Source organism: Ambystoma mexicanum, chromosome 1p, assembly GCF_040938575.1.
Source record: "Ambystoma mexicanum isolate Mex_15411 chromosome 1p, UKY_AmexF1_1, whole genome shotgun sequence".
Lineage (NCBI taxonomy): Eukaryota > Metazoa > Chordata > Amphibia > Caudata > Ambystomatidae > Ambystoma > Ambystoma mexicanum.
In genome coordinates, this window is record NC_090921.1 from 1478041589 (window position 1) to 1478058172 (window position 16584).

The 16584-nt window shown below is 49.7% G+C and overlaps 1 protein-coding gene across 2 annotated transcripts in view; it reads left to right on the forward strand.

Moving 5' to 3' along the window:
• IQGAP3 (IQ motif containing GTPase activating protein 3) overlaps window positions 1-16584 on the forward strand; it is a 1503259-nt gene that overhangs the window by 359730 nt on the left and 1126945 nt on the right. The gene's annotated exons all lie outside the window — the stretch shown is intronic.

Below are 16584 nucleotides of genomic sequence, written 5' to 3' on the forward strand. Positions count from 1 at the left end.
ATGTTAGCTGTGTGCGCCTTCTAGTTAAAGTTGCAGAATCTGTCATGTCCTCTAAACTTCCGGGGTTAGTGTACACTGCCCTGCTGGCATACTGTATGCATCCCAAGTTGGAGCAGGGTTTGCAATGTTTCTGACTACAACTTCTATCGTATTTTTCCATTAACTTTGTTGGGAAGTGCTGGTGAGAGTTGTAGTCAAAACTTAGAGCCAATGGCTCTGGACACTATGGCTCCTCAATCCTCAAAATCACTAACGAGAAAGAAAAGCCACACACCTATAATACTGTACACTGATCACTGTTGCAGAGTAAGGGAATCGCATATCCAAATCAGTTTGGTTTGCTGGTAAAAAAGTTCTTGCACTTCTAAAGTCAGGAGTAAAGTGTGCACTGTAGCCAGGTGGTGCAGAAGTAGAAAAGGAGGCATTTAAACTAGGAAGGTGTATCCACGGTACAAATTGGCAAACCCTACTTTAATTCCGGTATGAGGCATTTATACTGCACATTTAGACACTGGTCTCGTGCTGCTGGATGTGGGAGCAACACCCACATTAAATGGGCAAAAAGATAATAATAAGGCTTCTCCAGCATTGGATCTTTCATGGATTCACATGCTTAGAATATTCCCCGTCGTCAAGCTGGGAATCCTCGGTAAATTATATAGACATTTTCTATAGGAAAAATTCCGGCATATTTGTGTCCTATCTACGTCGTTTTGGGCTGCGCACGCCGGCGCCACTAGGACGTAGGGGTATATATAGCTCCGCCCCCGCAGCTCCCTCAGATTTCAACCGTCTTCCAAACTGGTGGGATTACCTCGCGTATCTGCTATTTGGTTAGGTTGTTCTTTCTACTTCTGCGACTGTTTGTTCTTCTCAAGAGCATCTAAAAAGGAGAGAAAAGAACCATCTAATTTCTCCTCTGGAGACCGTCCTAAGTCTACCTTGAGTCGCGAGGCCGGGGCCAGCAAGTCAGCCCCAAAAGCAGCAGGAACACCTCAAGGCCCTGCGCCACTGGTTTCGCCGACGACCCGCTCGTCGACGCCTGCGTCATCGGCGGCTCCTCCCACATGTCAGAGTGTGGCGGTAGGAAACATATCGTCGACGGTGGTCCCGTCGATGGGATGGCAACCAGAAGTTTTCGATCCTGTCCCGCCGGAGGCCCTGCTTCAACCAGAGGCGACTTTCTCCATCTCGTCGGCTGACGAGGAACGCGACACGGTCGCGCGCCCAACCGATCTGGGGCTGCAGCCGACCAGCCCGATGTTGCTCTTGGGTGTGGGTTCCATCCCTACAACCTCGTCATTACTGAACCCCCAGGCGGTTCTGTCCTTGGAGGTGTTAAATACGCTCCCCAACACGGATACAGTCTATGCCATTCGTCAACGGGCCGGGCCCGGCTCCTCGCTCGGCGACTAGGATTACGGCCGCTTCCTACGTGCCAGAAGATTGCCCTATCCTGCAAGAATAAGGAGAACTACAGGACTCTGACCGTGAAGGATCAGGGTCAGACATCTCACGATCCCCCTCAAGGGACCCAACTTGGGACTCTGAAGCGGAGATGGAAGCTCCGAGAAGCCCGGCACAGCCATCGCCACCTGACGTGGGTGCATTCCATGCCATGATGAGTAAGGCGTGTTCGGAGTTTGGCCTAGTCCCTGAAGAGGAGAAAAAGGATTGTTTTCTTTTTGATCATATGGGCAAGAGAAGGAAATCCATATTCGCCATCCCGATTTCGGATCATGTCTGGCAAGAGGGCCTGAAGACCATGCGGCACCCGTTCTCTGAACCGGCAGTGAAAGGTCGTTTGGAGAAGAAGTTCAAGGCTCCGGAATCGACTCCCAAGTGCCTGACATCTCATCCTTTGCCGGAGTCGGTGGTATCGGCGACGGCGGCTAGAAAGGCCAGGTCTCAACATAAATGCACGACCCCTCCAGACAACGAGGCCAGGAGACAGGACGCTTTTGGCAAGAAGGTGCTGTCTGTCGGCGCGACTAAAGTTAAAGCAGCCAACTCCTTGGCGATTATGTCTAGGTATGACAGGGAAATGTGGCACCGACTGGCTCCTAACTTGGAGCATTTGCCCGAGGAACATAGAAAGTCCGCCATGTTGCTAGTGCGGGAAGGAGAGGAGGCCTCCAACCATGCTATAAACATTGCCGTCGACCTAGCCGAGTCCGGTTTTAAGCAAATCAATAATGGCGTAGTTCTACGTAGACCAGCCTGGCTCAAGTGCACTACGTTCAGACCGGAGGTGCAATATAAAGTCTTGGATATGCCGTGTGAAGGGGAGCAACTGTTCGGTGAAAAAGTTGATGAGGCCTTGAAGGGCATGAAAGAGGATACTGACACGACGCGGTCACTTGGAGCCCTCCAGAGTGGTAGGAATTTTCGTTCCTTTCGTCCTTTCAGAGGGGCCTCTGGTAACTCCCCGTTTGGGTCATCTAGAGACCGAGGTTTCAGCAGACCCTCCTACTCGTCCCAAGGCAGCAGGCGTGCGGCCCAATCTTCTCGTAGAGGCAGAGATTACCAAACCTCCAGACGGCGGGGTGCCTACCCTTCGTCGACAAAAGATAAACAAACCAAGAACCAACAATTACATGTTTCAGGACGTCCTAGGGAGCCGAGTGTCTCGTCGCATCGACGAGTGGGAACGCATAACAGACCGATGGGCTTTGGACACGATTCATCTGGGCCACTCTCTACAGTTCAAGGGCAAGCCACCACACATTCCACCGGTGTTCTTGGCCCAGCGCCACCTTCAAATACTACTACAGGAGGTGGCGCTTATGCTGCAGAAAGAGGCTATAGAACTGGTCCCGGTGGCAGAAAAAGGACGGGGAGTGTACTCCCGGTACTTTGTCGTCAAGAAACCAAATGGAAAATGGCGTCCCATTCTGGATCTACGAGCGCTCAACAAACTGCTCAAGAATTTAAAATTCAAAATGCTGACGCTTCAGGAGGTGATCTGATCGATACAACCCGGAGATTATTTGTCGTCGCTAGACCTTCAGGACGCATACTTCCATATCCCGATGCGTCGGCACAAAAGATTTCTGCGGTTCGTCGTCGGACGAACCCACTATCAGTTCAAGGTCCTCCCGTTCGGTCTCAGCAGGGAGATGAATTGTCTACACGAATGGGAACTGAACGATCAGCAACTGCACCGTGTCTTCGCAGGATGGGGTCATCCGGCCCTCGATCTCTTTGCGACGAGAGACAACAAGAAATGCTCCCAATACGCGAGCAGGTGGCCACAACAGGACTCGCTAAGGGACGCGTTCTCCCCGTGGACGGTCAAGTTTCTGTATGCCTTCCCCCCATTCCCTCTCATCCGTCGGACTCTGCAATGGATCCACAGATATCCTTGTCGGGTGATCCTGGTGGCCCCGTATTGGGCCAGACAAGTGTGGTTCTCCGATCTACTTCACCTCTCAGCGGCAGAAGATCCCCAACCTTCTGTCTCAGGAGAAAGGGACCGTTTGGCATCATGAACCGGACAACCTCAGTCTGACGGCCTGGCTCCTGATTTCGCCGAGTTTGGCGCGTTAGCGATTCCAGCGGATTGTTGTCGTATTTTGCAAGCTGCAAGGGCACCTTCCACGAACACTTCATACACATACAAATGGAAAAGTTTCTGCATATGGTGCGCAGGTCAACCAGGTCTGGTCCCGCGGGTGATCACACCGGAACAACTCCTACCATACTTGTTGCTCCTGGCAAATAACGGTTTATCTGTTTCATCCATAAAGGTGCATCTAGCTGCCACCTTGAGATTTACTCGGAAGAGACATTCCACTCCACTGTTCACTGACCGCCTAGTTAAACACTTCCTTAAAGGGTTGTTTCGAACCTTTCCTCCCAAGAAGAAGTTTCCTCCGATCTGGAGTCTGAACCTGGTCCTGGCAGCCCTGATCAAACCCCCTTTTGAACCAATGTCATCGACATCATTAAAATTTTTGTTTTAGAAATTGGCTTTCCTGGTGGCCATTACTTCTGCTCGTCGCCTGTCTGAAATACAAGCTCTAGTGATCGACCCCCGTATTTGAGGTTTTTCAGTAATAAAGTTGTGCTGGCCACTATCCCGCATTTCATACCTAAAGTACCTTCCATGTTCCATAAACACGCTGCTATAGTGTTGCCTACATTCTTTCCAACACTGTCTTCAGTGGCAGAGAAAATTCTACATACATTGGACGAGAAAAGAGCTTTAAAATTTTATCTCCATCGCACTCAAAGCTTCAGAGACCCGAGACAACTCTTCGTAGCTTATGGTCCTGCGGCTAGGGGTAAAGCGATTTCAAAACAAGGACTATCCAGATGGGTGTCTTCGGCCATTTCTTATTATCATTCCAAGGCCGGAAAGCCGCTAGAAAAGCGTCCAACGGCCCAATCGACGAGATCTACATCCTCGTCGACGACGGCTTTGTGGTCCGGAATTCCGCTGGGGGATATCTGCCAGGCGGCTTCCTGGTCGGTACCACACGTTTACCCGACATTACTGTCTCGCACAGCAACATGCTGAGGATACACAGATGGGGCGGGCAGTACTACGTCACCTGTTCCAATAAGGTAAGCCCCAAGTGGGGTTGCATCCTTCGGCAACTATGCTTTAAAGTGTCGTGTCTTTTACAGTTAACATGCTATAATGTAATGTGTCGCCATAGTAAGTGGGCACTGTGATTGTTGTGATGTTGGTTTGCATACACGCCTCCAATGTTGGGGGATACTGCTATACAATCTATTCTAAGCATGTGAATCCATGAAAGATCCAATGCTGGAGAAGGGAATAGTTTCTTACCTGTAACTCCATTTCTCCAGCATTGGTATCTTTCATGGATTCACATGCGCCCGACGGCCTCCCCTGAGCATGCAAACCAGAGATCCCCCCATACTACTTTGGGGGCTGAAATCTGAGGGAGCCGCGGGGGCGGAGCTATATATACAGCCCTACGTCCTAGTGGCGCCAGCGTGCGCGGCCCAAAACGACGTAGGTAGGACACAAAAGTGTCGTAATTTTTCCTATAGAAAATGTCTATATAACTTACCGAGTATTCCCAGCCTGATAACGGGGAATATTCTAAGCATGTGAATCCATGAAAGATACCAATGCTGGAGAAATGGAGTTACAGGTAAGAAACTATTCCCTTCATCTCCGTATTGCACGACAAGTTATGATATGATATGGTATTTGTAACACGCCTATACACAAGTGTTTCAAGGCATGACGAGGCAGGGAGGGGGGACAAAGGGAAGACAGACAACAATCTTACTAAGCCAGGTGTCATTCAGATCGCGCAAGTGCATGGGAAGAGGGGAAGAGAAAGTGCAAGGGGAAAGGGAGAGGGGAAAGTGCAGTACAGGGGTAGTAGAATGACAAGATAAATAATATAGGGCCAGCTGGTGGCAAGTGCAAGATAAGTGCAGACAAGTGCTGGGAAGGGGGCTATAGGGATACAGAGACAGTCCGGCAGTGCAGGGGTTGCCTGGGAGGCAGTGCAGGGGGCAAGTGGCTGGGCCTGGGACCGAGATCAGCGAGAGTGGTCCAGTGCAGTTTCAGTCAGGAATTTAGCAGGGAAGAAGGGAGAGAAAGCAGAAGCAAAGAGTAAGGTTTTGAGGTGCTTCCGGAACCGGAGATGGTTCTCCAAGTTTCAGGGAGGCAGGAAAGCTGTTCCAAAGGGAAGGCCCCTGCCATGGCGAGAGATCTACCCCCAGCTCATTGCTTGGCGAAGCGGCTGACCCTGAGGGAGTTCGAGGCGGATGAGCGAAAAGCTCGAGAAGGAAGATATTTAGGAAGAGAGAGTTGAAGGTATTTTGGCCCCAGGCCCCAGAAGGCCTTGTGGACAATGCAGAGGGTTTTCCACTTAATCCTCGCAGCCACTGGGAGCCAGTGCAGGGATTTCAGTCCTGGAGGGATACGGTCCCTGGGCTTGAGGCCAAGGACAAGTCTCGCAGTCCTGTTCTGGATGAGTTGCAGTGGGCGGAGAGTGGAGGCAGGCAGATTTAGATAGAGGCTGTTACAGTAGTCCAGCTTAGAGAGAACCAGGGCTCTGGAGACAGTGAGCTTTTGGGGGAAGGGGAGGAAAGGAAGAATACCTCTGAGGAGGTGTAGCTGGTAGTGTGACTTCTTAGAGACGTCAGAAATGTGAGGAGAGAAGGAGAGCGTGGAGTCTAAGATGACCCCGAGGTTTTTTGCCTTGCAGGTAGGAGCACGAAGAGGGCCAAGAGAGGCCGGCCAGAGAGCTGCAGGGAAGGAGGGAGTGGGTGTTCCGATGAGTAGAATGTCTTACTGGCATTAAGACAGAGGTCATTGGCGGCACACCACTCCTGGATAGCGGACACAGTCAGAGATGAGGGAAGGAGAGGAGGCTGCCGAGGGTAGCCTGAAAATGAGCTGGGTATCATCCGCATAGCACTGAAAGTTGGGGCAGAGAGCGGCGGTGCGGTGGACAAGAAGTGCCAGATATTGGTTGAACAGCCAGGGAGAGAGGTTAGATCCCTGGGGGACACCACAGGTAGAGAAAAAGATGTCAGAGAGGAAGGACCCAAGTTGGATCTGGAAAGGTTGATTGGAGAGGAAAGAAGTCAGCCACGCCAGAGCCTGACCAGTGATACCCAGGTTATCACGGAGACGGTTGAGCAGGATGGCATGGTTGACAGTATCAAAAGCAGAAGAGAGATCAAGCAAGATGAGAACACACGGAGTGTTAGAGTCAATGTTGGAGAGCAGGTCTTCACAGATGTTCAGGAGAGCAGTTTCTGTGCTTCTGGCAGCTCTGAAGCCAGACTGATGGTCATGAAGACAACCCACAGATTCAGCATGGAGATGAAGCTGGGAGATGGCCAGTTTCTCCAGGAGCTTGCCCAGGAAGGGAGTGAGGGAGATTGGGCGATAGCCGGGAAGGAGGGGTTGGAAGAGGGTTTCTTAAGATGAGGATGCACAAGGGCGTGCTTAAGGGGGGATGGGAAGACTCCAGTGGCAAAGGAGTGGTTGCAGAAGTCAGCCAGGGCAGGACCCAGGGAGTCGATGTGGTCCTTGAAGTTTTGGAGGAACAGGGGTGAACCTGTTTCAACAAGACTTTCATAGATTGGACTTTCTGGAAACCTTGACGGCAGAGAAAAGGGGAAAGGCAGAGAAGGGGGGAGGAGGGGTGGGTGCAGAAGTGCCAGAGGAAGAGCAGGGAATAGAGGCAGGGAGGTGATAAGAGGAGAGTGAGGACAGGATGTCCTGAGTTTTTGAGATGAAGTGAGAAGCCAGTGCCGTGCTAAGGGCCTGGGAGGGGACAGGAGAGGTAGAGACTGCGGCAGGATTGGCCAGTTCCTTGCAGATTTTAAAGAGTTCAGCCGAGTTGTTAGATGCTGCAGAGATGCAGACTTGGATATGGGCTCTCTTTTTGGTGAGAACGGATAGCCGGCATTGCCTTTGGAGCAGGCGGCAGGCCAGTTTGTCAGAGGATGAACATGAAGCACGCCATTTCCTCTCGGCCACCCTGCACTTGTGTTTTAGGGTGACGAGATCTGAGTCATACCAGGAGTTACATTTGGTTTTGGGCTTCAGGCGGATTCTCATGACAGGGGCAAGGATATCAAGAGTATCAGATATAGCAGAGTGGAGAGTGGAGAGGGCTGTGTCAGGGTGAGAGTCAGCCGCAGGGGGAAGGGGGGGGGGATCAGAAGGTGGCAGCGAAAGCCTCAACTGACACGCGCGTCGTGGGTCGGATGACCGAGAAAGAGGGTGGCAGTGATGAAGGTGGCTTGGCCTGAGCGGTAGTGAGGGTGAGGTGGGAGGATAGGAGAAAGTGATCACTCCAGGAGAGAGGAGTAGAGAGGGGGACAGAGAGGGGAAGTTCAGAGGAGATCAGAGCATCGAGAGTGTCCTGCAGAATGAGTCGGGCCAGACGGGAGAATGGAGCGTGAGAGAGAGTCGCAGAGGTTGCGAAAGTGTCCGGAGGGGGGACAGGAGGCATCCAGGTGGATGTTGAAGTCTCCAAGAAAGTGGAGTTGTGTGGTTGAGGTCAAGAGTGAGGAGGAGAGGTCCGCCCACTCGGAGAGGAAGGAGGAAATCTGACCAGGTGGCGGATGGACAGTAGTCACAGTAAGGGAATGGCTAGGAGAGAGAGAGTCGGCAGACAAGGCATTCAAGAGAGGAGTAGGTCTGCATAGGAGTGACAGAGGCAGGAATCCACTCGAGGAAGATAAGGGCAACACCCCCACCAGCACGGATGGGCCTGGGCACGGAGAGGATCTTGTAGCCGTCAGGTAGGAGTATGTCAAAGCTGGTGACAGAGCTGGCTGTGAACCATGTCTCAGTTAGGGACTGGGTCATTGTTTAATGTATTAAATGAAGGGAAATACTATATTTTCAATACCTATTGATGCATGAAACACCTTGGGTGTTCTTATTGTGTGAATGTCTGAGTTTTGTATGTGGCTATGATTGTTGGTATGAAATTGTGCTTTTTATCAATTTTTTATGGTATTTAGATGATTTTTCCGTGTGATGAATTTATTGAATAAAATTTGAATATGTATTAAGAGTGTCATCCCATTCTACTGATCCAACCTTGGATATAAGTCAGTGAGACCGAGAACATCGAGGTCCAGTTCCTCGAGAAGGCGGCAGATATCAGAGGAATGCTTGACAGCAGAGTGAGAGTTAAGAGTGGCAATGTGGAGAAGGTTGCCATCCTTGAAGGACTTCCGGGGAGGGGTACAGATCAGAGGTACGCCCTGTGGAGGTGTAGAAGGAGCACGAGAGGGGGCAGAAAGGGAGGGGGAAGGCAAGGTAGCCGAGAATAGAGGAGGGGGGACAGCAGGAGAAGAAAGGAAGTTGATGAGGCGCGGGAAGCGTCTATCAAAGAGGTGAAGGTTGGCCTGAGGGCCTTGGACCCGGACGGTCCCATTAGAGTAGACATTAATGATGGCCTTGGAGGAGTGGAAGGAGGCCAAGAGGACATCATCAACGGGTGCCACCATTAATGGGAGAAGAGGAGAAAGGAGCGAGCACAGAGACCATATGAAGGGTCCATAGGTCAGGTGAAGGCACAACAAAGAGGATGTTGGTGAAAGTTTCCTTGGAGGAGCACTGGTGTAGGTGTCAGCGATAGGGAGGCCTGGGTTGGAGACCAGGATGTCTTTTTTTAAAACTTTTTCCTACCAGATTTAGTGAGGAGAGCAGGATAGTCAATCGAGAAGTAGTTAGAGAAGATAGGAGAGATAGAGAGCACCATAGAATAGGAGGGAGAGGAGGGGGGAAGGGAGGAAGGGGAGAAGACAGACGAGAGCAAGCGGACAAGATAGCAAGCGGCAATCCAGTTGTGCAGTAAGACAGACTCTCAGGGTTAATGATCTCACAGTGCTCAAAATGGAACCAGCGAGAAGGAGGAAAATAGGCCTAGTTCACCACAGTGCAAGAAACAACATTTGAATGCGTATTTGGTAACTGGTGGAGAGGCCACCTACGTTTGAGAATCCTGAGAGGGGAGGAAAAGGCCTAGTTCACCACAGTGCAAGAACAACAATTAATATTGGCACAACGCGTATTAAGTAGCACGGGTGTAGGAGGAGTGGGCCGGGAGAACAGGTGGAGCTAACAATGGTGATTACTGGCGCCTGGCGTCCCCTGCGGACACCTGCAGACGCAAGAGGAGCTGCAACCGTAGGAGCCGCCCTTTGCCTTAGGGGCCGTTAGCCGAAGGGGCTGCCGGGCAGGGGGGCTGCCCAGGTGGGTCAGTTATATGGCAGAAGGCACCCAGAAGGAGGAGAGGAAGGGGAGGGGAGGGGGTGTCGGCGGGCAGGGAGGCGGGAGGGAGTGGAGGACCAAGAAGTGGCTGCAGCGGGAGGGAGTGGAGGACCAGGAAGTGGCTGCAGCGGGAGGGTAGGAGGGGGGAGACAACACGCTCGGAGCGCGAACAAAAATAAAATAAATAAAAACGAAGATCCCAACTCACTGGAGGCCCACGGAACCTTGCAGGGCTTAACCTGCAGTCTGGGCAATCAGGGCTACCGGCGACCGCTCACACCCGCTCCACTCTTCAAAGAAGTAAGCGGGGAGAGCAGCCGTCGAGTAGTCCTGGAGGGACTACAGAAGGCACCAGTCAAGTTGACTAAAATAGCCAACTGAGAAGGTGCTCATCCATACTATTGAATGTCAAAAGGCTAGAGGGCACCATTCCTCAAGTACTAGGCACTTTACATAGGTTTAACACTTAATGCTCTTATTTCTGTTTTCCATTTCTATTAGTATATGAGGACACCACAACCTGAAACGGCGCACAAACTTTACGCACAACGTGGTTCCATCACAGGCCTGATGGTTGGTAGCGGTTACAGTATATGCTCATGGTGGTTCTGAAATTGGGGTGGGCCTTACTTTCTCCTGTAAATGCATTATCTGAAGGTTAAAATGTTCAGCTAAATATTTCCAGTATTTTGTTTCTAAAAACAGTTTTGGTTGTCAAGGGACTGAAAACCTGGGCACTTTAAATCATGAAAGGCGAACCACCAGCTATACATCCCGTGCACACAACCCCTTGACGACCAAGCCACAGCTAATTGCGTAATTTATGACCTAAGTGTTCTTAAGCTTTTACTTTTACAAGATGCGGCCGTCATCCTGACATCAAGGGTCATGGACCCGGAAATGCCTGGTGTCTGGATGTATTAATTGTGCGTTGCTGCTGTGCTAGGCCCTGCACACCCCCATCTTCACATAAAACCTCATACTGGTGACGAGTCATGAACCCAGCCCGCTAATAGGGAGCGGTCCACATGCAGCGTTTCCTCCGCATTCCAAAGGAAAGCGGATGCTGCGAGAAAGTGAAGTAAGGTACCGGGAAGGCTTTATGGTCCACTGGTGACTGCACAGAGCTCACAAGAGCACCCTCAAGGCCTGAAATGCCCACACATGCCCCAGAGTGACTGGGGCGAGCACCAGAGGAAGGGAGCAACATTGCACAGCAGGCAAAAGACACAAAGTACATCAGCCTGCCAGCACCACTGAAGGGCCATTCTCCCATAGGCCCACGGACATAGTGGCGCTGGCCGAAAGGCGCAATGTCAGACCAGGACCAGATTGTGGTTGCACCTGCTCGTACACAGGAGCAAAAAGGGAGAGATGCATTCCCCGCCCGTCAATCCTGCCTTTCGACACAGTAGACACCACCAGCCTGGGTCCACGATGGACAAGGTGGATGAAGGAGTTTGGCGCCTACCTGGATGCAGTAGGCCTGTATGAGGACAAACGGATCATTGGCTTGCTCACCGTTACTGCAGGTCTGTAGGTGCATGACATCATTTTTGAATTGCCTGAAGATGTAGAGTACAAGTATGAAGATCTCAAAAAGATATTAAAAGAACACTTTGCCGTGCTCCGCAATGTGAACTATGAAAGGGGAAAGCATGTACTAATTTGTCACAGGATTGAGAGCCAGAGTAAGACACTGCAAATTCCACCTATACAATAACGAGGAGGCTATAAAATCTCAAGTGATCGCAGGCTGCGAGTCGCTGGTGTTGAAGAAATTGTTGCAAATACTCCAGTCCTTGGTGAAAATACTCATGTTGGTGAGAACGTCACCGGCCCTAGACCTACAAATGTCCATATTGAGCAAGAAGCACATCACAACGCCCGTCATCAAAGAGGAGGGAATTAATAAAATGACACCAGACAACAGCATCTCATGACACCAGACACGAGAAAAGGCAGTGTTTTCGATACAGATACAACCTTCCACACGACGGATCGTGCCCAGCCATCTTTCAGACATGCCGTGCCTGCGGAGGAGATCACTATCGCGGAATGTGCCAAAATCCAAAGGCAATGGGGACCTCTTCCACGGATCAAGGCCTGTACAGACAGCGGTCCCCACCCCTATATCTCATTGAAGAAAGACCAAGAAACCCTGAAAGAAGATACCACAAGGAGAGACGGCTCACAAGAGGAAAGCACTCAAAATCCCTGGAGGGTCACCGAATAGGGAGAAGAATACACAGATTGTACGCGTCCACTACCTCCACCAATGAATTAGTCACAATCCAGCATGGACAGATGCAAAAAGGGGTACCTGCATGCCTTGGGAAATCCCAACGCATCAGAACATAGTCCCAACCGGACATTGACTATACAAAATCAGGAGTTCGAATTCTTCATGGACTCGGGGAGCAACCATCAACGCCATGCCAGAGTCTGAGTACCTGAAACTCAAGAGCAAGCCAAGACTATGCAAGGCTCAAGGGGACATATGAGTATGGAGCCAAGGAACCACTGCCCTGTCTGAGCACTTTCAGAACGTTGTGCCACCACAAAGAAAAGAAAGACAATCTGTTGATTCACGTCCTGGCCACGGAGGTCGCAAGCAGCTGCATATTAAGCTTTAAATCCGTAGTTCAAATGGGCCTCATACACAGTCTCTATCGACTCATGGTAGGGAAATGCATGTCTCCAGCAGTGAAAGTGGCAGCAAGCTTCTCCAGTCTCTTCATGGGTTTTGGAAAACTCAAAGGAAGGAAAATATCCTTACACATCGACCCCACAGTGAAACCCATAGCCCAGCATTTTAGGGGGATTCCATTCAACATTTGGCACTGATCGAGAAGGAACTACTGTTGCTTCTAGAAGGGGGCATCATAGAGCATTCGAGTGGACCCACTCCGTGGGTCTCGCCAGTCATCCCGGTGGTGAAGGAAAGTGCAGATGGTCAGATCAGATTGTGTGTTATCATGAGGGCGCCAAACCAAGGGATTCTTCGAGAACACCACCAGGCACCCTGCATCACCGACATCATTCACCTTCTCAATGGTGCCACCGTATTTTCCCCGCTCGATTTTAAAAAAGGGCTATCACCAGATAGAGCTCAGGGAGGAGTCGCGTCATAGAACAACATTCACCCAGCACCTGGGACTCTTTACATATAAACGCTTGCAGCTGCGATATTTTAAGAAGAAATACGCAGACTTATCAGACACATACCGCATTGCATCAACTATAGCAATGATATTCTGGTCTTCGGACAGTCGCAAGAAACACATGACGCCATACTAATGAAGGTATGCGCAGCTCTGAGTGACGCCAACCTCATGCTAAGCAAGGAGAAATGTGATTTCAACAAAAGTATACTAAAATTCTTCTGAGACATTTTCTTGCAAAAGGGAATCCAACCTGACCCGGATAAAATGAAAGCACTGACGCAGGCTCCGAGACCTGGAACCGTAGCGCAGGTGCGATCCTTCCTGGGTCTAGCAAGTTATTGCACCAGATATCTCCCATACTTGGTTTACCACCAGCGCATCCGTGAGAGCACTCGACCAACAAGATGTCAAATTTGAATGGGGACTGGCGCAGCAAACCAGTTTCGATGCTATACGGAGGGATATGGCCGCAGCCGTATGCATGTCGTACTTTGATCCAAAATCTAGACGGGACTCACTGTTGATGCTAGCCCTGTGGGACTGCGGGGAATCCTAGCCCAGCACTCCGGAAGTGAACACGCCAAAGGAAAGAGTCTCCTACACCAGCAGGAGCATAACGGATACAGAGCAGAGGTACTCGCAAGCCGAAACGCAGGCCCTAGCGGTGGTGTGGGTCTGCAAACATTTCTATTTGTTTGTGTATGGAAACCCAATCACGATAACTACGGACCTCCAGGCTCTTGCCACGATATACGGCAAACCAACGGCACAAATGCCACCAAGAATCGCAAGGTGGGGACTCCGTCTCCTGGAATACAAATACTCGATAATGCACAAAGCTGGCAAATAAGAAAATACAGCAGACTTCGTCTCTCGACATCCGCTCACTGGAACCACACCCTCGTGTGATAGGGCGGAGGGTTATATCAACTACATAATTTACCACGCTTTGCCACCCGCGATCGCAACAATGGAGCTAGTAAAACACACAACCGAAGATGCCACGCTGGCGTTAGTGATGGCATGCATCGGGAACGGAAGATGGAAGTATGGGGGAGAGGCGCTTCAGGCGAGTCCGGCGCTGGATGTGTGGCAATTCAAAACACGGGCCAAGTCAAAGGAAGAACTATCCATATCACCATCATCGTTATTATTAAAGGAAAACAGAATAATCATACCAGAAACCCTCCATCAGAAGGTGATCAAAATAGCACATGGGTCATTGTGGAATCGTATCCACCAAACGCATGTTGCGAAGCAAGGTATGGCTCCCAGGAATGGACGGACTCATAGAAAAAATGGTAAAAGGCCTGCCACATGTGCCTCAGCTTGCAAACCAGTGTTCCCAGAGCCACTGCACATGTTGGAACTCCCAGAGGGAGTATGGGAAGAAGTGGCGATGGACTTCTTCAGACCCTTAAGATCAGGCGAATACGTGCTGGTAGCGCTAGGTGAACATTCTCGCTACCCAGAGACTGAAATTGTGGAGTCTACAGCAGCCACTGCACTGCTACCGGCATTCGATTGCATTAGTTTTGCGAACTAACTGATATTCAAACACAAAAAGATTACAACCCTAAGGCCCCAGGCGAATGGTGTGGTCGAGTGTTTTATGGCCAACATTAAAAGGGCAATTCGCATTGCAACGATCACTCACATGCCCACTGAACAAGCACTCTGTCAACTAAGAGACACACACTGCATGAGTCCACAGGGAAATGACCCGCAGAAATCTTGTTCGGGCACCCCATCAGGTGAAGAGTACCACAGGAAGATCAGGAAGCAGAAGTGGACGAAGAGAGGACAAGGGAATGGGACAACAGAGCCATAGAAAGAATGAAGAACTACACAGACCGGTGGAGAAGGACACGAGAGTCAGACCTACTGCCAGGGAAACAAGTACTCGTAAAGCAAACTCGGGTACACAAGGATATGCCACCGTTTGATCCCAGACCAATGATTGTATCTCACGTCAAGGGAGCCATGATCACGGGGATCATAACTAGAAACTGCTCTTTCTTCAGAAAAGCAGGAAATTGCATCATTCCAAAATACAGGCAAGAGCATGAGAATGAAGTAGTAGTAAGGCAAAGAGTCAGACTTCTCAGTGGATGAAGATGAGCCAGACAGAAAAAGAGCACAACATGGAAGAACATATGGATGGACTGCGCCCCCTCGAAAGAAATGGGGTATGACTGTAATTATTTTGGGGGTAGGTGTAGCATCGCGAGATGCGGCAGTCATCCTGACGGACCAATGGACATCAAGGGTCTTGGACCCGGAAAAGCTGTGCGTGCATCGCGCGCGAATAAAGTTAGTTACTCCATACCATCCTGGTGTCTGGATGTTTTTATTGTGCGCTGCTGTCGTGCTAGGTCCTGTGCACCCCCACCTTCACATAGGACCTCACAATCTTGTTTTTGAATTGGTGGACTTCGCTGCTCATTTCAATAAATCGGCAGCATGTTTTAATGTTTGTAGTTCTTAGTGCACATTTCTTGAGATGCGACTTTTTAAATAGCTGGACGGACTATATTAATATGTGAAGTGTTTATGCAAAGGCCACACATGTTGTGCAAAGCGCTCCTGCCACTAGATCCCTATTGAACTCTGAGAATATGGTCCTGGGTCGCACACAAGGATCCTAGATGCAGGGGTGCCTTTGTACACTTGGGTGATTAGATTACCCTACATTGGTTTGAGCAGGTAGTCTGGTGCCAGCTAATATTTCGTTTTGCCTTAATCAGTCGTGCAAGGAGATTTACTGATTTAGTTGCCCAATGTACCTTCATAGTAGACTTTGGGGTATGTGTTTTAAAAACAAAATGTATTTTGGTTCTCAGCCATTTTGTTTTAAAGTTTCCTTTGTTCAAGGAAACCACATGGCAGGCGATTGTGCACACAGAGCCTCTTTGTGAGGCCAAGATAGTTTGCTCTATAATGAATTGAACTCCTCTAGAATAGTTCCTGGCCCTGGGTGCAAGACTAATTTCCTGCAAGGGTGGGCCTGGGTGTTGGGTGGCTTCTGGCACCCACCTTATTGGCTGGCTGCCGAAACCTTTTGTTTTATACCCACTAATGGGATTGGTGATTCTAAAAGTCCGCTGTGAGTGAGGATAAATATAAGTGAAACTGTTTCTGCACTTGTGGTTCTCTGACCACATCTGAAGGTTAGTGATTGTACATCCCTCAATAGAGGGCTTTGGAAAAAAATAACTTTTACAGTTTCCATCAGGTTACTGAAGGTTGTTGTTCTCTTCTGTAAAAAGTGTTCCAGGATGTGTCTGTGAAGATATTGTGATGATAATAATGGCAATAACTTACATGAAATCTAATTGCAAGTAAATTACATTTTCATATTTAAATTAATTTTAGAAGTGACCCCTTAATGTAAAACATTTTTATGTACCTATGCCAAGCTCTTACGTTTACCCTTGCCATGTACGACTAGGTCATCTAGTCCTGGTTTTCTTTTGATTTTGAAGTTTGTAGTTCGCTTTTAGAGTCGTAAGTCCAGGAATGCAAGCCCCAAAATGTAATGAAAAAAAATGGACGACTCGCGTCTGTAATTCTGAAAATTGAGAGCTCTGGTTTTGCAAACAATGTGGCAAGTGGAATAGGTGCAATAGCAAGTTCAGCACCTTTACATTGTTACCTGATTTCACAGAGTGAAAAATG